Source organism: Delphinapterus leucas, chromosome 1 (assembly GCF_059928025.1).
Source record: "Delphinapterus leucas isolate spDelLeu-1000000601 "Yukka" chromosome 1, BTC_Dleu_Yukka2, whole genome shotgun sequence".
Taxonomy (NCBI): Eukaryota; Metazoa; Chordata; class Mammalia; order Artiodactyla; family Monodontidae; genus Delphinapterus; species Delphinapterus leucas.
Window position 1 is genome coordinate 58,028,549 of NC_143129.1, and position 27,685 is coordinate 58,056,233.

Sequence of the window (27,685 nt, forward strand, 5' to 3'; positions counted from 1 at the left end):
TGGTAACCATAAGTTTGTTTTCTACATCTGTAACTCCACTTCTGTTTTGTAAATAAGTTCATTTGTACCATTTTTTTAGATTCTACATTTAAGCGATATCATATGGTATTTGTCTTTCTCTGTCTGACTTACTTCACTCAGTATGACAATCTGTAGGTCCATCCATGTTGCTGCAAAAGGCATTATTTCATTCATTTTATGGCTGAGTAATATTCCACTGTATATATATATGTACCACATCTCCTTTATCCATCCCTCTGTCGATGGACATTTAGGTTGCTTCCATGTCCTGGCTATTGTAAATAGTACTGCAATGAACACTGGGGTGCATGTATCTTTTTGATTTACGGTTTTCTCCAGTCATATACCCAGGAGTGGGATTGCTGGATCATATGGTTCAGCTGGGGTTTCGTTCCTCTGCACAGACCTGCCAGAATTGCATGCTGATTGTTGGGGTTTTTTTCTCTATTGCAGGAACTGCCAGTTGTTCATTATTCCTTCATTCATTGAAGACATTTTTATAGAGCACCTATAACAGACAGGAAGACACAGTCCAGAGTCAATTCCCCTCGGCTCTCAAGGTAACCCTAATGAAACGTGAGTTTGCCGCGTACCTTTAGAGACTATGTAAGTGCTACTGTTAACTAGCTCACCAGATGCCTTAAAGCTGGGTTGTTTTTTTTTTCTAAATCTCTGAACATCCACTGTCAACCACAAGAACTGATGGCTTAATATGGGCACTGAGGAGGCTGGAGGTGAGGCTGGGTCATGGTTGGGGTCAGAACATGGGAAATGGGTTCTAGGAGAGCTTTAAGACAGCATGGGAATTTCTTAATATCAATAAGGCCTGGCTGGCCCTGGCTCCAGGTGAGTCTGGGAGCCAGTGGCTCTGCTGAGTGACAGCCAATGAGCCACACTGGGGTAATTTATAGAAAAGGGTGACAAGGAATGACCTTCAGCATCTTTGTTTAATAACATTACCTTCACAAGCTGCAATCCTTTAGTTTCACAGATACCAGTGGCAAGACTTGAATGAATTTTACCTGAATTTCTGCTTTATTTATTTCCCTGCTAACTTCATTTCTAAAATCACCTTTGCTGAATGACAACTCAATCAATTCAATAACATGCAATTTTACACAGTAGGAACCTATTCCCAGATCCCCCTTCATACTTGTAATTGTCGGCTACTTCCTTGAATAGCCTGTGTGTTTCAAAGCCAAGTTATTTTCATCTCCAGACCCCCGAGGTGGAATGACACTGTGAGATGGACACAGTCCTGACCCGAGGCTGAAGATGCTCTCCTCTTCCCATTCTTTATTCACATGCATCTCTCGTTCATCACAGCCTGAGCTGCCAGCTCATGTTCAATTTCCCATCAGATCAGTTGTGTTAAGGAATCATCGGCTTGATCGGCTTCATTTTAGAAGCTTTCTGAGATGCTGGGATTTTTTACTTTGTTTCACATGCTTTTGGAATCTTGCCAAAGTAAATGAAGGTAAAATGAACATGTATATTTTGGCTTTATTTTCCAGGACCAGGTAAAGTGATGGACAGGATTGTATTACTGGAGGAATTAAGGAGGAGGTGGGCTGCACACATATTCTGTCGATCCACAGAATCTGTGGGTAATGAACTGGGAAAAAAAAATCTGCTGATTGAAAATTTGAATCATTAATAGCTTTGAAATCTACAGCTTCTTTTAGATTTCAATCTTCTGTGATTTGCTTGGAGTCCGTGCTGCAGTGGTCTGAGCCACAGGTCAAATTGTCAGTCACAATGAGCAGGGTTTGCTCATGGCCTCTGTTGTTTCAGAGATTATATTAAACGCTTAAAAAAGCTGCAGTAACACTTCCAGGGCTCTGGAGTAGTCATCACGGTATAGTACTCCCTGGACTTTCATTGATTTAGAATTTGCATCTTCCATTATTTGCAAATGACCCTCCAGGTTCTAAATATATTATAATTTGTATTCTTGTTGAAACATGAATTAGAATTGCCCTAGCTGGGTGGGATGCTGGGGCATAGCCGTGGATTACATTGCTGGTCTAACACTCTGCCCTCTGCCACTCAAAGAAAAAATGTTTTTCACTCATTGTATATACATGTTATGAGGAAAATGATGTGATATAGTGGTTCTTTGTGAATTGGGGGGATTCACAAAGGTATTGTAAAGAATTACTCATGAGTGTCAGGCCGTACTGTCGGTATATCTTATTGTCTTATTGTAATGAAACCGAGTATGGCAATGCTTTTCTCATCTGTGGATGACTTATCTGGACATTAAGAAATAATTTATTTTGTAATGAATAAGTAAAGAAAAAGCGCTGCTGAGAAGACAATATAGATGTTCCCACATCTATCCACACTAAAACTCATACTCTTAGCTCAAAGGTGATCTCCTCAAGCCCTCATCCAGAACTACCCTCTGCCCTTTTTGATTTAGATTCGACCTCAGGTGCAAAGAGTTGAAGTTGTCATCCTAAGATGCTCATGGCATCTACCTGCTCATTGTGGCTCACAATGAGCCACAATGAGTTTATTTTAGTATTTTCTGCTTTCATGCCCATCTCTATGCCTGTTATCTCCTTCATATCTAGTAAACATGCAACATGCATACTCATGTGTTTAGGATATGTTACCGAAATGTATGACATTTAAATTTATATGATGGTATTTCGGTATATGTCTTTTTTTTTCTTTTTTACTGTTTCCACTCAGCATAATTTTTCAGGATTTATCCATGTTGGTGAATGTGCATGTGGTTAATTCTTCCACTGCGTTGTCTTCCAGAGCGTATGTCCACCATGGTTTGCTTACAGTCCCAGTTACAGACGCCACTGTTGGCTCAATGCATTGCTGCCACATACAATGCTATGAAGTCCATCTTTTTCTGTGCCCCTGTATGGTCCTGGGTGAGTGTTCCTGGGGTGATAGCCCTAGAGTCAGATTATAGGTTATAGGGTAATTGTACATTTCATCTCACATATTACTGCCAACTTACTCCCCAGATGACTGTTCCATTTTCCTTTTCTGTAGGAGTGAACTAGGCTTCCTATATCCCCACATTCTCATCCATGTAAATTAGCATATTTCTGGGTATTAATGGTGTAGAACATCTCTTCATATATTTATTAGTCATTTGGATTTCCCCTTCTGGGAACTGTCTAGTCATGCCCTTGTCCATTTTACTATTGGGTTTCTTGTCTTTCTCATTAATTTGTTGGAATTCCATGTATATTTTAGACATTAATTTTTGTCAGTTTTAGTTGATGCAATTTTCTTCTGATACCTTTTGTTGAAGAGAAATTATTTTTTATATGACAAATCTTTTATTTTGGAAGAATTTGAGATTACAGAAAAGTTGTAAAGATACTACAGACTGTTTCCATATCACCTTCTCCCCAATGTTAACATCTTACATAATTTGGCACATGTGTCAAAACCAAAAAATTAACGTTGGCTTAATAATATTAACTAAATCACAGGTTTATTCAGATTTCACCATTTTTTTCCACTGATGTCCTTTTACTGTTCCAGGATCCTGCATTGCATTTAGTTGCCATGTCCTTAGTCTCTTTTGATCCATGCTAGTTTCTTAGTCTTTCCTTGTTTTTCATGACCTTCTCAGTATTGAGAAGTATTTTGTAGAATGTCTCTCAATTTGGGTTTGACTGCTGTATTCTTATGATTAGACTGCACTTTATACATTTTTTGTAAGAAGACCACAGAGGTAAAATATGTTTCCTATCATATCAAGTCAAGGGATACATAATATCAACATGACTTATCACTGGTGATGTTAACTTAATCTTAAATACTTGGTTAAGGTGATATCAGGCACTTTTCTCCACTGTCAAGTTAAATTATTTTCCTCTCCATACTCTATTCTTGGAAATGAGTCACTAGGTTCAGCCCACAGGGGAGAGGAATCACACTTCACCTTCTGGACAAGGGAGTATCTACATATACTATTTAGAATTCTATAAGGAAGAATAAATCCTTAATTTTAATGTTATCAAAATTGCCAAATTTTCACCATATGGCTTGTGCTTTTGAGGTCTTGTCTCCTATCCCAAAGGCCACAAAGATATTCTTTTATACTTTCTTCACACACACGCACACACATACACACATACACCAATATAATATTCATCTTTAATCTTTAGGTTTTTAATCCATCCAGATTTTACCTTTACATAAGGTGTGAAGTAGGGTCTAAATTAAAATTTTATCCTTATTTTTTTTTTTAAACTTCCTTTCTTGAACTGATCCTTCCCCCACTGATTTATTATGTCAGCTGGCCATATATCCAATCTCCAACTGGGAACTCTTTCTGGGCTCTACTTTGTTCCATTGGTCTATTAGTCTGTTATTGTGCCAGTACATAATAGAGTTATACTATGGCATTATAGTATGCATTCATATTCTGGTAGGGTAAGTGTTGTGGGTTGAATGGTGGCCTCCACAAAGATTTGTCCACATCCAAATCCCTAGAACCTGTGAATGTCACTTTATTTGGAAAAACAAAGTCATTACATATGTCATTAAATTAAGGTATTTGAAATGAAATTAGCCTGATTACCTGGCTAGGTCCTAAATCTAATGGCAAGAGAGAGAAGAAGGAAAGACATAGACATACAGAAAAGAATGTTGATGTGAAGGCAAAGAAAGATTGCACTGATACAGCTATAGTTCAAGAAAGCCAAGGACTGCCAGCAACCAACAGAAGCTAGAAGAGGCAAGGAACATATTCTACCTTAGAGTTCCCAGAGAGAATGTGGCTCTGACAACACATTGATTTTGGATTTCCAGCTTCCAAAACTGACAGAGAATATATTTCTGTTGTTTTAAGCCATCCAGTTTGTGCTATTTTGTTACTGCAGTCCTAGGAAACTAATGCAGTAACTGCTTCTGTTCCTTATTTTTTAAAATTGTCTTTTATTCATGGACATTTATTCTTCCATCCTCATTTTAGACAGTTTGATGAGATGTTAAAAAATCCTACTGAAAATTTTTTTGGTAATATCATTAAATTTATAAATTAATTTGGGGAGAGAATTTACATCTTTACAGTGTTAAATAATCTCATCCATGAGCATTGGGTTTTTCTCCATTAATCAGAACTTATATGATTTAGTGGGCTTTAAGATTTTCTCTGTAAAATTCTTGTGTATTCTTTGTTATTTTCAAACCATGACAGTTTTGCTCTTCCCTTGCAATCGTCATGTCTTATTGCATTGGCCAAGACATTGAGGGCTATATAAAGCAGTTGCAGTAATAGTGAGCATCTTTGTCTTATTCTGGTGTAAGAGGGGATGCATTTAAAATGCACTGACTACATGTGAGGTTTCCTGGGGGTCTTTTATTTATTTATTTACTTTTGGCTGTGTTGGGTCTTTGTTGCTGTGTGCGTGCTTTCTCTAGTTGCAGTGAGTGGGGGTTACTCTTCGTTGCAGTACGTGGGCGTCTCATTGTGGTGGCTTCTCTTGTTGCAGAGCATGGGCTCTAGGCCTGCGGGCTTGGGCTTCAGTAGTTGTGATGCATGGGCTCAGTAGTTGTGGCTCACAGGCTCTAGAGTGCAGGCTCAGTAGGTGTGGCGCCTGGGCTTAGCTGCTCCAAGGCATGTGGAGTCTTCCTGGACCAGGGCTCGAACCCACGTCCCCTGCATTGGCAGACGGACTCCCAACCACTGCACCACCAGGGAAGTCCCTCCCGTGGGTCTTTTAGTAGATCTTCTTCCTCCTTTATCAACTTAAGAAATTTCTTTTTCTATTCCTGATTCAAGGGGATGGGAAAATAGACTGCACATCTTGATAGGAGTAGAGGCAAAGTTACATTGCAAAGGCCATGGACATAGTAATGAGTGGAAAATTGTCACCATTTTTGTCCAGTGTGACTATTGTGATGATCTATCCACTACACTTCCACTGGATAAGTTATAAGCTGTATTTAGCATAGTAAATTTCTGGTTGGAAGACAGGTGGGGAGTCGGGGACTACTTAGTCATGAGAAAAATATCCATGACTTAGAGATGGGTGTGGTGAAATGAAACTTTTAATTTTTTTAAATTGCAACAGGGGCAACATGGGGCAGACTACTGAAAACTACAGTAATGCTTTTTTTTTGTTGTTGTTGTTGTTGTTGTTGTCTGCGAGATTCTCACTGTTGTGGCCTCTCCTGTTGCGGAGCAGAGGCTCCGGACGCGCAGGCTCAGCGGCCATGGCTTACGGGCCCAGCCGCTCCGCGGTATGTGGGATCTTCCCGGACTGGGGCACGAACCTGTGTCCGTGCATTGGCAGGTGGACTCTCAACCACTGTGCCACCAGGGAAGCCCTACAGTAATGCTTTGTGAAGATTTTTTTCAAAGAGTAAATTCCCAATAGGTACAACCATCAACTTGAGCACCAATTCATCAGCAAATATTTACTAAGTCATTACCATAGGCCAAGCACTGTCATAGTGGCTGGAGGAGTACAAAGAATAAAACAGTTTGCCCTCAAAACACTTTCAGTTTATTAGGAAGATATAGCAGTCCCCCAAAGAGGGCCAATAATACAAGGTAAAATGTAAGAGACATCAAAAGAGAGGTCCAAAGAGATGGCAATAAAGCATTCAGCTCTTTAAAGAAATTAAAAAAACAGGAATATATCTTCAATAATATAATAAAAACCAGTGGAGAGGGAGATTCACTTTTCATAACTAGGCCACCAGAGTATTTAAATTCCAAAAGCAAGGGATGTTTATATTAAGATTTCTTCACAAATGACACCCTACTACATGAATTTTCTAGAGGTTTGAAAGAATTATTGTGACTTTGAAAATAGCTTCCCACAATCTGACTCTGTGAATTAAATGGAAGAGACATGAACAGGTTTCCACATCTGTATTGGAGTCTCTCCACTTACAAATCACTAATAACAAAACTAGCTCAAAGCATGTGTTGACATGAGAATTAGCTAGTAGAAACCATTGCAAAGCACTGTGGAAATCTTAAGTGCTGTGGAACTAGGTCAATATGGACGTTGGCTTGCCTCCAGTTGCTCCTGAAAGAGAGAAGGAGTTTGATGACAATTGAGTGACCATTTAACCGGCTATTCAGGTGACTGGAGGGATGCCTGGTGATACACAGAAGAAGAAAATTTACAGAAGACAAAAGTAGGAGCAGCAAAAGAGATCAGGGACCATGCTTCTCATCTGGGGCACTGCAGGCATTTTGAACAGGACAAGTCTTTGTTGTACAGGACTTCTGGTGTGTTGAGGATATTTGGCATCTCCTCTGGTTGAACATCACAGAGACAGAGAGCTAGGAACCCTTAGGAAATGATATTGCCAGGGGGTTTAGAGGGAGCAGAGTTTGAAGATGGAATTAATGAAGAAATGGAAAGATTTAATAAGAATGGCAGCAATATTTTAGTATTTGAGTGGATTTCAGTCAAGTTAATCCATTTTGCACAGGGCTTCCAGACTATTCTTTCTTTTTCTTCTTCTTTTTTTTGGGCCGTGCCATGCAGCTTGTGGGAATCTCAAATCCCTGACCAGGATTGAACCCAGGGCCATGGCAGTGAAAGCCCGAAATCGTAACCACTAGGCCACCAGGGAACTCCCCCAGACTATTCTTAAAAATTTGCTTTCACTCTGTATGACAGACTCTAGGTCCACCCACCTCACTACAAATTACTCAATTTCATTTCTTTTTATGGCGGAGTAACATTCCATTGTATATATGTGCCACATCTTCTTTATCCATTCATGTGAGTCAGAAAGAGAAAAACAAATACCATATGCTAACACATATATATGGAATCTAAAAAAAAATAAATGGTTCTTATGAACCTAGGGTTAAAACAGGAATAAAGACACAGATGTAGAGAATGGACTTGAGGACACAGGGAGGGGGAAGGGTAAGCTGGGATGAAGTAAGAGAGTAGCATTGACATATATACACTACCAAATGTAAAATAGATAGCTAGTGGGAAGCAGCTGCATAGCACAGGGAGATCAGCTCGGTGCTTTGTGACCACCTAGAGGTGTGGGATAAGGAGGCTGGAAGGGAGACACAAGAGGGAGGGGATATGAGGATATACGTATGCATATAGCTGATTCATTTTGTTATACAGCCGAAACTAACACAACACTGCAAAGCAGTTATACTCCAATAAAGATGTTAAAAAAAATGTGCTTTCCTTGCATCATGGCTCTACTCTGAAGCCTTCAATGACTCCCTATGGCTTATAAATGTAGACCACATTCCTAGGCTTGACATTTGCCTTCCCTTCAAAACTCAATTCCAACCCCCATCTTCCATTTTCTTACGTGGACTTTTCCAGTTCTAGTTAATAGAGCCTAACAAAAGAAACTTGAATGATCCAGAATGATCAAGATGGGAAATGAATTAATGTTGAAGTCTTTTGTGGCTGAAGATTTTAATGAAGGGTTTCCAGTGGGGTTGACACCAAGGCTTATTCTTGTTGCTCTGATGTTGGTATTTGTTAACAATAGCATCCTCAGGAGTTATCTTTCCCTTTGCAGTTTCCTAACTTAAAATCACCTCTCCAGTGTTGTTCTGATCACAGTCCTTCTATCAGAACCACAGACATTTGTCCTGTACCTGTGTCTTTACTTCTGTATGTTTCCCTACCTCTTCCATCTGGTCTTCTTTGTGCGGGCTGTCATTTCCAGGGGACTGAACCTCAGTAGCAGATGCTTCAATTAGATACAAGATCTATTGCTACCTGAAAAAATTGTCCATTTGAGGCTTCAGGATCAGAAATGAAGTGTTTTCTTTGTAATCTAGCTGGTATGATTAAACTTCTCTTTAGCATTAAGATATCTGTAATATTGCACAGAAAAAGTATTGTATGAATCCAAATACTCTTAGGATTTCTAACTCATAAATTGAAACTTGACATTTCATTTATGATAGAAATCTGGGACTCATTCATCTCTGTCTCCTCTCCCTTCTCTTCCTAACCAGTCCCATATCCTGATGACCTAACCTCCTAAATAGTTTGGAAATGAAATTGAAACTCCTTTCAATCCTACTGACAGGTCCTTAGTTCAGATTCTTACCATCTCTCACTTGGCTTATTATAAATAATCACTAAATGGTCTCTGCTTCTAGACACCTCCTTCCCCCACCCCGCCCTGCGGAAAACCCTCTCACTTCTACCCAAATTCAACTTTTACCATGTTACTGCCCTGCTAGAACCTTTCAATATTTCCTCTTTTGTTCCAGGATAGTATTTAAAAGACTTTAGTCCTTTCATGGTCTAGTACCTGCTCACCTTCCCTGTCTCATTTCCTACCCCTCCTCCTTACCCTGTGCCCTCTAGTGGTGCCAATGACCATAGTTACAAAAATCATACTGCATTTTTTCATGCCTATATGCTTTTTTTTAAAAAAAATGCTGTTCTTTTGTTAATGACTACTCATCCTTCATGATGCATCTTTGGGGACTTCCCTGGTGGTCCAGTGGTTAAGACTCTGCGCTTCCACTTCAGGGGGCTTGGGTTCAATCCCTGGTTGGGGAACTAAGATCTCGCATGCTGCATGGTGTGGCAAAAAAAAAAAAGGCATCTCTGGAGTCACCCTCTCCTGGCAGCCTTTCCTGATCTACCTGTCTGTGCTGCATGCCTCTTCTGTGTTCTCTGTAAGCTGCCTGTGCAATTCTCTCTCTTAGCACATATCACACTGCATTGAAGTGATCTGTCCAGATGCCTGTCTTCCTCTCTTGACTGGAGCTTGGAACCTAAAGTCTGTCTCTGATTCATCCCTACATCTGCAGCCCCCAGCACATTGTGGCATAAAACTGATGTTCAGTAAATGTTTTCTGAAAGGTTGAATTCAAATTTGTAAACTTTCTGAGTAAGGCCGAAGAAAAGTGTGAAGTTGAGAAACATCTGGGAAGTTGAGGTGATACTGACTATTCAGACATTTTAGGCCAAAAGACACCAATTTTTATGATCTCTCAACAAAGGATTAGACCAGATGATTCCATTTGACCTCTGACATCTCCCCTGCTAACCTGGTAGAATTAAAGGCAGGCCGCTGAGTGAAACAGATCTAGGATACCGCTGAGGGCTGACTTAGCTTTGTCAGAAGAGGGTGGAGAGCAGTGCTTGTTATTGAAGGCTCCAGGGAATCAGTATTCTCTTGCCTTGGGGGTAGGTACTGCTGAGGGCTCTGTGTGTGTGTGTGTGTGTGTGTGTATGTGTGTACCACACGTGGGCACATGGTGGTCATTACAACAAGCAGGATGTTTTGAAGAAGCCCCAGGGCGAACAGGGAGCCTTCTCAATCAGCCTGACTGTAAGGCACTTGAGACCTTGATGATGGAGGACTTTATTATTTCTAACAGCTAATATTTTATCGATCACCCACTGTGTGCCAGGCAATATTCGAAGTGCTTTATGTGCATTAACTCATTTAATCTTCCCAACAAGCCCAGGAAGCAGGTACTCTCATTGTCTTCATTATAGAGACGAGGAAACCAAGGCTCACAGAATTGACGTGATATGTTCGAGATCAATCAGCTAAGAAATGTCAAGGGCAGGAGCAATCCCAGGCAGCATGACTCAGGAGCCCAGGTCCAGGCTAACCTGCCTCAACTATTTTATCCTGCCCTTCATGTGCTGTCGTGGGCCAGAGCCAGTACTGCTCACTTCTGGGAGACCAGGTCTGCAGATGGTTGCTAGGAATGACAAGGGGGTATTGATCTTTGAGGAGATGCAGGGAGCCCCACCTGGTGGGCTTTTGGGGACCAGGGCAGCTGAGCTGCAGCCTGCGGGGAAGTCTCAACAGGAGCATATGCAGAGCTGTGATCTGTGGAGGAAGAGCTGTAATCACTGGCCAGATGATAGCCTCCCACTGCACCCTCTAGTCCTGGTCAGAAGTCTGCAGGGGGCTGGTAGAGTGAACCCACCCTGTGAGCACCCTTGCAGTGGAACCTGCTAGGGCTGGAGATGGTAGTGGAGTAATTCATCCATAATTGGGGGGCTAAGTGCCAAGATCTGGGCTGGGAATCTACATACATTGACCCTAATTCTCAAACTGACCTTGCAAGGTGGATAAAACAGCCTCAGGAAGGTTAAATGATGTACCCAAGTTGCAGCATTAGTCTCTGAGCTGAGATTTCAATCCAGTTCTACTTGATTCCAAAGCCCATCTTTTTGACCCATATTCACTGCCTTTCTTATATAATGCCTGCATTCTTTTCTTTCATTCTTTTTTTCTATTCTTTTCTTTTCCTCTTCCTTTCTTTCTTTCTTCCTTCCTTCTTTTTTTTCTCTCTTTCTTTCCTTCCTTCCTTCTTTCTTTCTCTCCCCCCCACCCCCAACTCTCTTTCATTCCAGAACTTCCTCCTGGATCATGGAAGGAGAGTTGTGGCCTGTCTATGCAGTTGGAATATTTTCCCTGGATCTGGGGCAGTATCAGAACTGGGAGTCTCGTGACATGCCCCATAAAAAGCACTGTCAAATTCTTTTTTAATCCCTACGTGTCTACAGTCAGAATTCACCTCAGTTTTTGTCTTTGTCCTTTTTTGACTTTTTCACATGCCTGGGAAGTCAGTGTATGAGCAAAAGCTGAGCGTGCAGAGCCCAGCACTCCCTGTGAGGCTAGATTCATGGGGCAGCAGTGGGATGCACAGCCAACTGGCTGGGGGCTGTTAGGCTCGACTGCATGGAATACTGAAGGCAAAGGGCACTCATAGCATATTGTTGAGTTGGAGAGTGATAAAATCAATATTCTATGTGGATTATTCTGGAGTCAGGTGCATGGTGTGTTGGGTGGGGGAGAGGCTGAGAGATAGGAGGTCCTGTAGGAATGGAGACGGTGGGATATGGGGCTGAAATTAGACAATGGAGTGGGAATGGGAAGTCAGGGACAGATGGGGGAGGCATTACGATGCTGCAAAGAAGGAGTAACAGCACTTGCTTGATTGTGGGGAGTGGTAGTGCCATGAGATGAGAATAGTAAAGCATCCTAACAGAACTGGGGAAATCAGAAATGGGAGCTCATTTGGGAGAAAAAGATTAATTTTAAACAGTTTTAGCATTTTGGAGTTTTAAGAGTATTTTGAAAAGGCTCTGGTTGGAAATGCTTCCATTGCAGAGACCATCCTTGCCTTTCAGAGCCACTGTAATTTGGGAAATATGAATCTTTTACCCATCTCTTCAGGACTCCTGAAGACAGAGGTAAGACTTCTGCTTCTAGTGATCATGGCTGGATGAAGCCAGCCTCAGGATAATAAACCAGGTAATTATCTCCATCCTTCCTATGACAGTAATGGTGTTGAGGCAGGCAAAAATTCATCAGAGGCGGCTTTGCAAGCCCCAGGGCCTGATTGTCAGAATCCGTCTCTGCAGCATTACACCAGGGTGGTGTAATGATGGCCGAGGGCCACATTATGCCTCCAGAGTAAAGAATTGTGGAGATGAAAAGGACAAAGACACCTACCATCCTAGCATGGTACCAAGTCTGAGTGGATGGTCTGGATCAGTAATTAGAAACACAGCACAATAAATATTGAAAGAAACTTCTGTAAACATTCTAGAGGACAATGAAATTAGAAATAACAAGCAGATGGGCTTTTATTCAAGGCAAATCATGCCAGATGGACGCAGTACCTTTTTTTTTTTTATGGATAAAAGTACAAAGTTGGTGGATCAAGGGAAAATGGCATGTTTGATGTCATTTGTTTGAAGATGGTTAAAGCATTTGAGTCTTCCAAGAAGTCTGATTTGCAGAATTGGTTCAGAATGCCTGGAATAGAAGCACATACCTAACAAAAAAGTTGGATAAATGCTGCTAATTGGGCAATAGAAAGTACTGGAACACTGGGCTGGCAGGACTGCCTCAGGAGGGGTCTTCCAAGGGACCATTGAACTTTGGAGACTGAAGCGACCTTAAAGATTCTCAGTTCCAACCCTCTCATTTAAGGTTAAGGAAACTCAATCAAAAGGAGACCATGACTTCACAAAACGAGGGCTAGAACAAGGGTTACTTGACAATTAGTTCTGCAGTGTGAGTGCCAGGTCTCCTCTATACCCAGCATCTCTCTTATCTAGGAAAGGCAATAAATGTGTTCAAATACAAATTCTGAAAGGATTCTAAATACAGAGATGAAATAATGGGACCGTGAGCAAACAAAGCCTGAGATATAGATCATGTCCCCTGAAGAGGGTGGGGCCTCAGATAAAGTGGAGATGGTGGTTGAGAGAAAACTGGGAAGCTTCATGCCAGGCCATGCTCCCAAGGTCCCTGCATGGTGTTCAAGCCACTTTCAGTGATATTAACTCGTCATTGCTAGGAAGCAAATATTACCCATTTTGCAGGTGAGAAAATGACAGAACTCTAGGAGGTTTGGTGACTTTTCCAACTGAGGTCCAACAGCAAGCATGGAATCGAGCTAGGATGAAAGCTCATGTCCTCTGATTCTGGTCAGGCTCTTTCTCACCCACATGTTGCCTTTGGTAAAATTCTGATGGAGGCCCACACCTGCCTGCCCTATTATCTCTCCAGAAAACTCCCTTCTTCCTCTTCTGGGCCCTTTCTCAACTCATCTTCCTGCCCTTATACAGCTCCCCAGATGCCTGGCCTTCCTGACTTCACTGCATTCTCCCCATTCTTCATCAAAACATATCAGTCTCCTTTCCCATTTCTGCTGAGCTTTGCGCTAAGCCTTCTGTCACCCTAAAAACTAATTTCCCCCATTGCCTTTACAGGTGGTGGTTTCACCCCCCTGAGCATGCTTCCTCATTTAAAAAATAAAACACAGCAATGACGCCTAGAATATTGTGACCTACAGGGATGGAGCACTATCGAGCCAATGCCTAAGAAGAAGTAGACACTCTGTATTTATGAAGAGGATCGTGGGCTGGGAACTTTCCTCAAGACCCCTCTCAATAGTTCTTCCTTTCTTATGCAGAGTAATTCATTCCCCCCAAACCCATATCTGAGCACCCCGGCTCTAACCATTCAACAGAGGACCCTGTGGTTATCAGGATCAGTCTTTTGAGTGGGTGGCAGGTTGAATAGGGAGGGAATGTTAATAAGTAATTTTGTTCCTTTCACACATAATGTTTTCCCTGTCAGAGTGTGGAAGAGTTTTTGCAACAGGTAGATTTTTTTTTTCAAGAAGAGTCATTGCGATAAAGGAAAAAAAAAAAGGAAGCCTAGGGGCTTCCCTGGTGGTGCAGTGGTTGAGAATCTGCCTGCCAATGCAGGGGACACGGGTTTGAGCCCTGGTCTGGGAAGATCCCACATGCCGCGGAGCAACTAAGCCCGTGCACCACAACTACTGAGCCTGCACGTCTGGAGCCTGTGCTCCGCAACAAGAGAGGCCACGATAGTGAGAAGCCCACGCACCACAATGAAGAGTGGCCCCCGCTTGCCGCAACTAGAGAAAGCCCTCGCACAGAAACGAAGACCCAACACAGCCAAAAATAAATAAATTAATTAATTTTTTAAAAAATGGAAGCCTATCTGCATTTCCTTCTACTGCTAAAAAATAGCTCCTTGGCCTTCATTGGTCCAGACTTTCAGCTCTGGGTGACCCATGGAGCAACACGTTTAAATACAATTCTTGAACTTATTTTTTATCTTTTTGGTAAAAATGCTCAATGCATGCTTACTAGGAAGCACCCTATTTACCATCTGCTGTGAATTGAATATTTTTGTCTCCTCAATATCCATAGGTTGAAATTCTAACCCCCAAGGTAATGGTATTTGGAGGTGGGGCCTTAGGGGGGTGATTAGGTCATGAAGGTGGAGCCCTCATCAATGGGATTAATGCTCCTTTACAAGAGATCCCAGAGTGATCCCTCACCTCTCTGCCACATGGGGACACAGCCAAAAGACAGCCGTCTATGAACCAGAAAGTGGGCCCTCACCAGATACTGAATCTGTTGGCAACTTAATCTTGGACTGCCCAGCTTTCAGAACTGTGAGAAATAAATTTCTGTCGTTTACAAGCTGCCCAGTCTATGGTATTTTGTTATGGCAGCCTGAACGGACCTAAGCACCATCTGATGACTAAAGTATTATTTTTTCGTTAACTTATCTTGCATGTGGGGTGGCACAGCAGTAAAGAAATGTGCTTTTTCCCCCCTCTTCATGGAATGTGAGCTATTGGAAAGAGCTGGGTATTACCAGGCCTGTATTTTTTTCCCCACTTCTGCCACAAGGGAGCCTTGGGCATGTGTCTTAACCTGTCTGTGCTGCAGCCAGTCCTGGGTCTGTTGAATTCAGAACACTGTGACCTCCCTGAAGGTAGGAAATATAGCTTGTGTATTTTTATAGTGCTTGACATAACATGGACAAATTTAGTAAACATTTGGGAATCATACCTTTAAATGTTGCTGAAACACATCGTCACACACATCCACTAGCAAATTTCACTCAATACAGTGCCAAATACATGCCTTTCATTACTTAATCTAATCATCACAATTCTGCAACATAGCTATTATCATATTTTGCAGATAAGAAACCTGAAGCATAGAGAGATTAAGTGATTAGCCTCTTTGCTAGTTGGTAGCAAAGTCAGGATTTGAACTCAGGTCCATCTACTTTTGTTCTACTAATCTGTATTCAGGACCTATGCTCCACATTTAATAACAATACAATTGCAAAGGGCTTTTGAGGTTTTAAATGTAACAGTCAAGACGCTTCTTTGCTCTAAGACACAGTAAGAAGAAGCCACAGATTTTGAAAAGGAAGATCCAATGGGCACTAATTGGCAAGGGGAAAAAATCTTGTCCTTGAATGTTTTTCTCCAGAACTATCCCTCTGGGGCCCCTCTCTCCCCCCGTACTCGACTTGATTTACCTTGGCTGGTGGGCCGTTTGCCTCACTCCTGGGTTCAGATGCTCCCTTTCTTCCACTCAGCTAGAGACTTCAGTGAAATTATTGAGCCCTTTTACGTGCCACACATTGTATTGGCCCTGAGTATACCCTGTGAACAAGATGTGGCTTTTCTGTTTCTTCTAGGAGCTTACAGTATAGCTAGGGTGATGGAGAAGTAAACAGGCAGTTTCTATGAGGAGGTAATTATAGGGAGCTGCACAAGTACACGGGGTCACATAACTTAGCCTTGGGAGCTGGGGAACGCAGGCTGCAGGAAGTGGCCTCTGTGTAAGGACCACAGGATGAGTAGTAGGCCATCCTGGGGTAGGGCAGAGGTAACAACCTAAATAAAGCCCCGGAGGCTACGGAGAGCATTTTACATTTAGAGACTAAATTTTGCATTATTTTCTTTTGATCCATAGCTGCAATATTTTAGGAAAAAGTTCATCCCCCTCCCTCCACCATACCCCAGTTTGATTCAGTAAGCCCACTGTACTTACTCCCTGGCTCCAAAATCAGACAAGCCATCTCCTCCCCCAACCCCCCTGTGGTGGTGTTTGCTGGGCTCCAGGCCTCTCAGGGCTCCTATGAGGTCATTTTAGTAACTGAAGGGCTCTGTGCCACACCTGCTTCATATAAAAGTCAGCCTCAAAACAAGTAATATTACATTTGAGAGCTGTCAGTGTCTTTATCTGGCATATTTTTTTACTCAGTGACAAGTATGTGCTTAGAAGTAGTCTATAATACTCGGTTTACATGGTTTTTTCGGTGTATAAGATGCATAAGGAACATCCCAAGTGGCTTTTACTCAGTTATCATGTTTCCTCTTAGTCTTCCCATGGCTAATAGTAAGCAAATCCTGTATAATTTTTTCTCTTAAATCTTTCATTGCAATCCCTAGTTGGAAGTTTGTCTTTCCTTCTTTTTTTCAGTACTTCTTTGATAGGTTTGATTAATGTCTTTAGAAAAAGAAAAGATTCGTTTTTCTTACCCCATAATTAGTATTACTGCAGAGGGAGCCAGAAGCCGGAGCCAGTGGAAGAAAGCCTGGGATGGTGGCTTCATCCTGTGTGTGACCCTCACCACCACCAGGACCCGGCAACAATGCGGCAGCCTTGCTTGTCCTCTTACTATCTTTGTAGCTAAAGATAGAAATCCTTCTACTTTCTCATATGCTGGGAAAGGTCTCTCCAAACAGCCTGCCTGTTGTCCCCAAAGCAAGTCTACTCACAATGTGAAATATTGCATGCACAGCTTTTTCTGGTTTCCTTTTTCTTTTTCCTCCCCCCCAGGTTTTGCAAAGTAACTCTGAAACCAACTTCTGCAGTGGAAGGAATCTGCCCAAGGGCTATTTTTTACCCTGAATAACAATAACTCCCCTAAGAGCGGAAGCTTCTTTTTGCAGAGCTATATTATTGTTATTTGGGACTGATGGACTGTCAGTCTTCTCTGCCGGAAACAGAAATGCTAATCAAGCCTTCAGCAATGATGGGACCTAGGACTCAAACTTCTCCACTTCACTCAGACCCACGTGGACAACGGTTTTGCTGAGTCTTGTTTTTATAGGTCCTTCTGGAGACGTGGCCTGTAAGAAACTCTAGCAATCTAGCGAATATTGTCCTAAATGAGCTCACTGTAGTACATTTTTCACCAAATTACATTAGCATATAAAACTTGGATTATTGATTTCTTCTTTGTTTGTTGTGGTTTCTGGGCAAAAGTCCAGTTTATAGAAACAAAGAGAACATACACACACTTGGATTGAGAGTTAGTTGTCTGTTTATTTGTTCTTTGTTTTAGAGACCGGGGACATGATCCAGAGAGGTGGTATGACTTTGTATTCTGATTTTCTCTACCTAACACCTTCATTAGGCTGCCTTCAAACCTTCCGTGGCACAAGCTTTACATTTTGAATCCAACCTGGAGAGGGAGGAACAGGCAGGGAACCATTTGCCAGGGACAACAGAGTACCTGCCCTTTGCTAAGCACCTACTGGGTATCAAGCAATGATGGCCCCGTATTTACAATATCTCCTCCGGGAGATACTGTAATATCCTCATTTTACAGATAAGGAAATTCTAGCTTAGTGAGGTTAAGTGACTTATTTCAGGTCACCTAGAAGCAAGTGCAAGATTAGTGGCTATTTACTTTAGAAAACAGTCTGGCAGTTCCTCAAAAGGTTAAACATAAAGTTACCATATGACTCAGCAATTCCATTCTTAAGTATGCACCTAAGAGAAGTGAAAATGTTATGTCCACACAAAAACTTGTATAACAATGTTCATAGCAGCATTATTCATAATAGCCAGAAAGTAGAAACAACCCAAATATCCATCAACTAATGAATGGATAAATAAAATGTGGTCCATCTGTATAATGGAATCTATTTGGCCGTAAAGAGAAATGAAGTATTGATACATGCTGAGCCTGGATGAACCTTGAAAACATTATGTTAAGTAAAATAAGTCAGTCACAAAGGAACACATATTGTGTAATTCTGCTTATACAAAATGTCCTGAATGTAGAGAAAATAGATTTGTGGTTGCCAGGGGCTGTGGGGAGAGAGCTTGGGGGAAATGGAGAGTGACTGATAATGGTCCCAGAGTTTCATTTTTGGGTGATGAAAAAAATCCCCTGGAATTGATTCTGCTTGCTTCTAAATTCTAAACTGGCTTTAAAATTGATTGTGATGATGGTTGTACAACTCTGTGACTATACTAAAAACCATGGAATTGTACACTTTAAATGGGTGAATGGATGTGAATAACATCTAAATAAAGTTAAAAAAATGCGTGACTACTCCCCACTGTGCTTATAGGGAGACGCAATACCACTCAGATCGGGGAGTAACCCGAGATGTTTCTAATGACAGAGACCCAGGTACCAAATAACAAGCAGCAGCAGCGTGTAGCTTTTCAAGTATTTACTAAATGCCTGGCACTGTGCTAAGCACCTTACATATGTTATCTAATTTCATCCTCAAGCGAACCCCATGAGCTTTGTGTTGCTTTTATTCTCATTATGTAGGAGGAAATTGAGGCTTAGAGAGGCTTAGTAATTTTCTCAAGGTCACATATCTATTAAGTACTACGGATGCCTCTACTGAATAAAGACCTTGGAAACAACTGTGTTGATTTGTCTAAGTCCCAGTATTGTATAGCAGTGGCCAAGAGAAAAGGATCATCAGCTAGATGGCCTGGCTATGACTCGGCATCTGCTTCCTGGGTCCTGTGTACATGTGAGCAAGGTGCTTAAACTCTGTATTCCAGTTTTTCCTCTGTATAATGGGATAGTAAAAGTACTAAACACGTAAGGTTGGAGGATAAACGATATAATATGTAGGAGGCATCTAGGACTGGGCCTGGCACATAGTAAGTGCTCAATACGGGTGAACTATTATTATATATAGTCTCCATTGGGGGATGGGAGGACAGGAATGAACAAGTCACAGCTTGTGGCTCAGCTACAGGCTAGTGGGGAAGGCAGATGTGGACATAACTGAAGTCGGGGAGCGTGGTGAGAGCAGGCAGGAGGCACAGAGGCAGAGTGACTGATGATGCACGAGGGCCACTCTCGCCTGTGGTCCTAGATCTTTCGTCTTCTTGGCTCTGGTATGAGTGTTAACAGCAGCACAATTTTCCTCCCTTTCCCTCAAGGTTCCAGGCACATGTAAGAATTATGAAATCTGGTGGGGGAGTTTCATGATTGCGTTTTTCCTGACAGCTTGGTTAAAAAAAAGGGTAGAGCAGAGAGAGTAGAAAAGGTCTTTTATTTGGGCTTCCTGAATATTTACCATTAGGTACATCCTTAGGCTAATATAATAGAACCTTGATCAGGAGAGGAAGAGTCACAAAAGGAGAGTGCGTGAGGTGTGTTCATCCTCGATGTGGGTGTTTCCTCATATTCCAATTACATGAACCTTAGGAATATGTTGGAGGTTAGCTATTTATTGATGAGCGTGAACTGTAAGATTTATAAGTAAATGAGTCTATGTATATGTTATGTATACAAGTTGAGAGGGAGAGAATGAGAGAGACGGAGAATGAATTCAAAACAGGAAACTAGGTTTCCAAGTATGAAGGGGTAGAAGGGAGAACCAGGTAAACGGAGAAACTGTTTGATGCACGTTCTCCTGTTTTAGTTCCCAGCAGTGCACCAGTCCGGTGCATAGTAGGCATCCAAAAAATATTTGTTCAATCTGAATAAATAGACGGTTTATAGTCTAGTTCATACATTGAGGACTTCTATGACCAAATTTAAGTTTACTCTCTGAGAAGTTATTCCGAAAATCAAGTGATAAGTGAGATCACCTTTGTCAGGCATTCCCTCGGAGCAGTCACCCATCCTTGTGAAGATCGCCCCAGAGGACTTGGAGGGTGATCTGCTAGCGCACCCTGGCTGTACCTTAGAATCACCTGGGGAGATTTTGAAACATGTGCCTGCCAGGCTGGGCCTCAGCCCAGACCAATCAAATCAGAATCCCTGGGGGCGGAGCCTGGGCGCTGGCAATTATCTTTTCAAATCCTCCCCCGCTGATCTCTATAGGATTCAGGGGTGATAAGCACCGGACAGGTGTCTGTAGATAGGAGGGCTGGTGGTATCTGCCCAAAATCTTGGCATGTAGTTGGCCAGAGGTGAACCACAAGTCTTGCCTGAAGGAGTGTGGAAGTGTCCGTCACCCTTTACGTTTCCAGGGTCATTTTCCAGGAGACCTCTCTGAACTTGAAATGAAGATATCCAGGCCCAGGGGCAGCAAGGGCACTGGAAGGATGGCCGCAGAAAGGAGGTAAGCTGTAGGAATAGGAATAGGCACTGAACTTTCAGCTGCTGTAATTTTGAGATTTCCCACAGCCTGAGGCTAGGTACCAAAGGGAGGATGTGAGGGAGGGGAAGGGCAGCCTTAGACCTGGTCTTACTGAAGGTGCTGGGCTGGGTCAGCGGAAGGCTCCATGGCCTGTTGCGAGGGCTGCAGAGTTCTCTGGAGACCCGGCTCCCACAGCAGTGCTGGCTGCATGGCACCCCAGGACTTTCAGATGATCGAAGAGTCACTGGAGAGTTCTGGGGGCCTCTGGAGAGCTCGTGGGGTGTGTCTGTGACCATGGGAGCATATGCGTCTTGCCCTGGATGAAACTGCTGAGGGCGAAAACACAACCCATCCGCTTGTATTTTCAACAGGAGCAGGCTGTCAGTCAGCCAAATAGCTCTGAGAGCTCCTTTATTTAGCAAACAGCGTCCCAGAAAAGATACCTGGTTTTTAGAGGTGGTGTGCCTCCTTTGAGATCTAAGCTTTCCCTCAGCAAAGGATGTTGTTGGGTCCCCTGCTGAGTTTGGGGAGACCAGGAAAAATGTAGGCTCAGAGAAGGAAAATTTTCACTGTACTTGAATCAGGAGAATTAGATTATCAACATCAACCCTTCTCCAAAATGCGTTTGTGCTCACATTGCTGTCTGCACCCTGCCGCCTTCTCCAGAATCTCTCTGCAACCCACCCCCAACGATTCCATCTCAGCTGTACCCACTTGATAGACTATCGCACAAAGGCGCATCTATTACTGACAAACTTCTTTATCTTGGATAATATGTCACAAGTAGTCAAGACTATAGCTCTTGAAGGTGGTTTCACAGATTTAAGATGAAGAAACAGTATCCATATAGTTCCGGAGTCAAGGAATGTGGTAGCCAGCCGGTAGAAAAAAAATATATGACTGTTGGAGAGTGGCATTTTACTCACTAGAGCCGGCTTGGACTTCAGATATGATACGTTTGATTTATAGTTTCTGTTTCACTCTGATAGAAAACTCTGCTTACCCTTATTGAAAGGTCGACTGTGTTGGGTTCTTTAGCTAAGATAGCTGTTAAAATTTATTTCACATTCAAGGAAAGGGGTGCTTGTTATTCACCATGTTCCTATTTTAATTATGATTTTTCCTGGCATGATTTTTAGCAAGAATAACCTAAGGCCTGCAAGGAGTGATTTCCCCTAATCAGTTCTTAAACCCACCTCCCCCCCTCCCCCCAACCCCGCCACCCTCCAAGGAACTGCTCCAGCTGCAGCTCCACAGATGAAACACAGAGGAGGACTGAGCAATTACTTGGCGGATCTGAACAGCGTAGAGTCAGCACTCAATTAGAATAGTTCACTTACGAAACTCCTTTTCTCTCCCATCTTCTTTGCTCTATAGAGCATCACCTTGACGCTCGCTGCCCCACCTGCGCTGCGTCGCAGCTCCTTCTCATCCTCCTCTCCAGTTAGGGTCTTGGATCCCACGGCAGCCTAGCCCTCGTCTCCAAGCCTCTCGGGAGAGGCTTACCTTCATCCTCCCGAATTGAGTGGACTCAGAATTGAGCGCCCCCTGAATTCTCACATTTCCCAGGTGTGTACCCACCATCCCCCTTGGCCCCTGAGATTGTGGGCACAGGTTTCTAGAACTTCCCTCGTCTGAGACTCTCTTTGCACACCCTCTCGGTTCCTTGGACTCCTTCATTGATGCAGCTGCTGCCTGTTCTTGCCAGCTTCCCTCACGAGGGACTGAGGCCTGCCCCTAGCCCAGCGTGAGGAGGGGGCCTGCTCCCAGGCACACACCTCACAGATCTGGGCATGTGGCCCTGCAGGCTTTCTGAGAACAGCTGGGTCCCCTGCCCACTTGCACCTCCAGGGACTTCCTTTTCACCATAGTGTCAAGCTCTTGTTAATGTCTTGGTTAGAGACAGCCAATCCCATATTTGGCTGACCCCCCCACTGTCAGCCACATCTTCACCCTAGCAGCCATCTGGTTATAGGCCTTAAACATCTCTCTTCTGGCATGTCTTGCTGGGAATATGAGTCACCATACTAGATATTTATTCATTTATTCATTCACTTACTACATGTTTATTGAGCACCTAGTATGTGCCAGGCCCTCTGCTGGATTCTGGGCGCTCAGAGTTAGACACTATATACATCTTACCCTTAAGGAATATGGATTAGTTTGCCAGGGCTGCTGTAACCAAGTACCACAAACTGGGTGGCTTAACAATAGAAATTTATCATCTCACAGTTCTGGAAGCTGAAACTTGGAGATCAAGCTGCTGGCAGGATTCAGATCAAGGTACTGGCAGGATTGATTCCTTCTGAGCGTTGTGAGGAAGAGCCTGTTCCAGACCCCTTTCCTAGGCTTGCTGAAGATCATCTTCTCCCAGTGTCTTCACATTGTCTTCCCTTTACGCATGCCTATGGCTGTGTCCGAATTTCCTCTTTTTATAAAGACATCAGTCATGTTGGATTCGGGACCCACCCTGCTCCAGTGTGACCTCATCTTAACTAATTACATCTGCAATGACTCTATTTCCAAATAAAGTCAAATTCTGAGATATTGAGGGGGCAGAGTTTAGGACTTCAACATATTGTTTTTCGAGGACACAATTTCGCCCATAAAGTAGGCACCATTTTATGGGGGCAATAATGATACTAAGAGGTGTATATATATGTTTACTGTGGACCCAGTTAGTGGGGGAATAGTTCTCTTTTCTTCACTTCACTTTTCAGGACAGACACACCCTTAAGACAGCTAATATTTATCAAGTGATAGCTATGTTACAAGGCCCTGTTTGTATTTCTTGAGCACTTACTATGGACTCAAATGATTTATATGCATTGATACAATCTTATGAAGAAACTGAGGCCCAGAGAGGTTAAGTAAACAGCCCAGCTTCACACAGTAAGGGGTGAGAAGCAGATCAGGTGTATTTTGTAGGAACTGAATCACTTACACCTTCTATCCCCCACCTCCATGCAGCACTGGGCTCTAATATTGGGGATCTCTCTATTGTTTTAGACCCTGCCCCTCACAGGGCGTAGCTCACAGAGATTAACATGTAAGGAAGCTCTCTGAGTCAAGCATGCAGAAGCCCTATTGCTCCAGGCTTTTCTTCTCCATGGTCAGAACCTCTGTTCCATGTGCCCTTAAAATAGGCACCTCCCATCCATCTCATGTTCTATTGATTACCTTTGCTGTATCTTTCAAATATAGTTCTCTTACTCATTTGCTCACTGTTTGTCTTGCTGATAGAATGTAAGCCCCATGAGGGCAGGGACCAGTGTTGCTGCTGCCTAGCACCCTGCCTGGACTACAGAGGCATTGCAGAAAGACCTTTGGGTGAATGGAATCTGCTACAGATAAAGCAGATTTCTTTGGGGCCTTCTCAAAAATGAGATTTTTTTTTAAGTGCAGGGCACAAAATGACTCTAGGAACTCATATCTTAGATAATTGAGTAAAAATGAGACACTTAGAGCATCATCGCTGGTCCCCAGCACAGCTGTGGAGGACACTGAAGATGTGACTCCCTGCACTGAAATCTTATTACAGTGTTTATTGATAATTATCATCCTAAGTGGAGCAAAGAACCCTACTAAAGCTCTCACAGTGTAGCTACAGGTTTCAATTTCACTTAAAGTATTGATTTCCCACCCAGGGCCCATCAGCATTTTCTCTCCTAAGAGCAGCCCTCTCCCACTCCTTTGTGAGAACAGGCTGCATATTCGAGGCAAACTTGACTGGGCTGAGTTCATGTGAAGGGGAGTAATGCACCTGGAGCAGGGAGCGGGGGTTGGAGGGAGGGGAGTGCTGGAGTTGAAAGGCCTTTGTTCTTACCCTGGGACATATGTAGCTCACAATTTACTTTGAGATTGGGTGTCCTCATTTGGAAAAAGGGGTAAATAATTTGTACCCTGCCTGCTTCACAGACTGATGCTGGGTTCAATTAAGATAATGCACAGAGAGGTGCTTCTGACCCAGCATATACACATGTAAAGAGTAATTACCTGGGCTTAAAAAAAAGAGTAATATCCTGGAAGCAGCATGGCAGAGTGGAAAGAACAGGAGCATTGATATCTGACAGACCTGGGCTCAAACCCCAGTCCTACTGTTTATTAGCTGTGACTTCAGTTAACTCTGTGTTTCCGTTTTGTCATCTGTGAAATGGGAAGAATAATATCAACTTTGCATATTTATGAGGGCTAAAGGGGATGATATTTGAGAAGCTCTTGGCATTTAGTGGGTGCAGTAGCAGTAATGTTTCCATTGGTTTTACTTTGTCACTTAGATAATGCCATTCTATCAGTTTTCCATTGCTGTCATAACAAATTGTCGCAGATTTAGGGACTTAGAACAATACAAATTTGTTATTGATCTGTAGGTCACAAGTCCAGTGGGCTTGGCTGGTTTCTCAGCCTGCCTGACTGAAAAGAAGGTGTGTTGGCAGGCTTCTAGGCTCATTCAGACTGTTGGCAGAATTGAATTCCATGTGGTTGTAGGACTGAGGTCCCTATATCCTTGCTGGTTGGTGGCTGGGGTGTTGTTCTCAGCTTCCAGAGGCTGCCCACATTGCTTGGCTTGTGGCCCCCTTCAAAGCCAGTAATGGCCAGTGGAGTCCTTCTTACATCAGATCATTCTGACCTCCTCTTCTGCCTCTCTGTTTCCCTTTTCAAAGCCCAAGTGATTATGTTGGGCCCACCCAGATAATCCAGGATAATCCACAGCCCTATTTTATGTTCAGTAAATTTAAGTAGGCCCCTTTTGCTATGTAACCATTTTGTGCCAGTTTAACACATTCACAAGTTCCAGGGATAAGAACATGGACATCTTCAGGGGCCATTATTCTTCTTACCACAACCCTATGTTGATATCCTATCACTTCATATGTATTAAAAATGTCTCCTCCACAAGATCTAATATTCACAATACTAGTTCAATGCCTGGCGTAGAGGAAGCTCTTGACAAATATTAGTTTCAGTTTTTGCTATTGATAGGCAGATGACAACAAGTCTCTTATCTTCTCCATCAGTCCTAGCATATCCACCTCGCTGAGGGATATCTCCTTTACTCCCCATCTTCAGTTTTCTCCAGAAAGCCTTTCTGATCCCAGCCCTTGCCCACCAGGCTGGGTTCAGTGCCAGTCCTCTGTGTTAAGGAATCATAGGACTTACCTTGTTTAATTTTCCATGTATCTCTCCTTATAACTCTTCCACCAGACTCTGAGCTTTTTGAGGACAGAAACTAATGCTTTTACTGGTATCATTTGGTAGAGTGTTTGGTAGTAGGTGCTCAATAAATGTTTATTGAATACATAAATGATGAGACTCTATTATACACTTAAAAATAATTGATCAAATAATTACTGGTTGGAACACATCCCTTGAACAACATAAATGTTGAAATATCCATTCAAGAGGGGGAAAATGTGTGTATCTGGATGTTGTACTTTCTAAGAGAGTTGTCTTTACACAGAGGTTTCTGAAAAATAAGTCCAGGTTGTGTTTGTGAATTGTCTAGGCCCAGATCTTGTGGAGGAAGGCAGTTCTGAAATTGCCACGGACTTATGGTAACGACTGTTTGGAATTTACTGAATGATTTTACCACTTTTTTCTCTAAATGCATCAGGGAACAAACAAACACAGTATTGAAATCAAACCACATCACCTTGGCTTACTTCTTATTTGCTTACTTACTGGGACTTATTATACACTAACAGCAAAATTGTACCCTAGTGTTATTTCTCTTGGAGATTCACAGGTAGCCCTTCCTTCTGCTCTTTTCCCCCCACATGTCAAATGCTCATTTTCTATCCATTTTGTGAAGTGTCCTAACAATACTGCAGAGAGGTAGTGATCAATAATGATCAAATAAGAGTAATGTTCATAGCATAGTATATTTACTGTTGCTGCATGTGTGTTTGTTTTCTGTATTTTAAAATTTTGTCTCTTTCAGTTTGTCACATTGATTCCAGATCAGACAGGAGGCTGGCTCCTCTTGCCTGGGCCTGGATCCCTTGACAGCTCTTTTGAGCTTGGCTGGTCCTTTTTCAATAATCACTCCCACTAGGGACTTTGGTCTTTTGATATTTATTTTTAGGTTCAATATAGTCTCCATTATTTTAAAGGAACAGTTTTATTATCTGAAACAAACAACCACAAATAAAAAATTGGAGCCAAATCACAGGCCTCAGGACCCAGATGAGGAACAAAGAAAAATTGTTTCGAGCCATAAATGCTTTCTTTGCAGTTTTCCTTCTGTCTATTGGGCTGGGACACATTTTCTGTAATCATAGACCAGTGATTAGGCAAGATTATGTCTTGATGTAATAAATGTGCTGCCCTCTATTGGAAGTCTGGGAATCCTAATTTCCTTTGGATTCAGTGCTCCAATTTGGAACCCAGTCCAGCTCAGTTGTGAGGCTTATATGTGCATTGAACAGTTTTAGAGAAGTCAGTTGTCAACAGCCACCACCTCTGATTGACCTCCTTTGCCCAATTACTTTCAATTCAGCAAATGTTTATGGAACATTCACTGTGTGCCAGACATCATGCAAGATACCTGATAGATGCACCGAAGCCTCAAACATGGTTCCTGATTTCAGGAAGCTTCTGACTTTGTGAGGAAGACAGACTTATACACGAGTAAGTAGAATGGAAAGCTGACGCTGCGAAGCTCTACAAATCCAAGGAATTTTAAGTGCTATGTGGGTAGTGGTGTGGCCAAAGAGGATTAGGACTTAGTACTGGACCGGTTGGGAATCCGCCTACCAATGTAGGGGACACGGGTTCGAGCCCTGGTCTGGGAAGATCCCACATGCCGCGGAGCAACTAAGCCTGTGCACCACAACTACTGAGCCCGCGCTCTAGACCCTGCGAGGCACAGCTGCTGAGCCCACGTGCCACAGCTACTGAGGCCTGTGTGCCTAGAGCCCGTGCTCTGCAACAAGAGAAGCCACCGCAATGAGAAGCCTGCGAACCACAGCGAAGAGTAGCCCCCACTTGCCACAACTAGAGAGAGCCCGCGTGCAGCAACGAAACCAACGC

General features: G+C 42.8%; 1 protein-coding gene across 1 annotated transcript in view; it reads left to right on the forward strand.

Annotated features, from left to right (window-relative positions):
• Positions 1–27,685, forward strand: part of LOC111165700 (protein transport protein Sec16B-like) — a 142,307-nt gene that overhangs the window by 58,722 nt on the left and 55,900 nt on the right. The window contains exon 13 of the mRNA XM_089910749.1: positions 475–27,283. The gene's annotated coding sequence lies outside the window, so the exon portion shown is untranslated. The remainder of the gene's footprint in view (positions 1–474; positions 27,284–27,685) is intronic.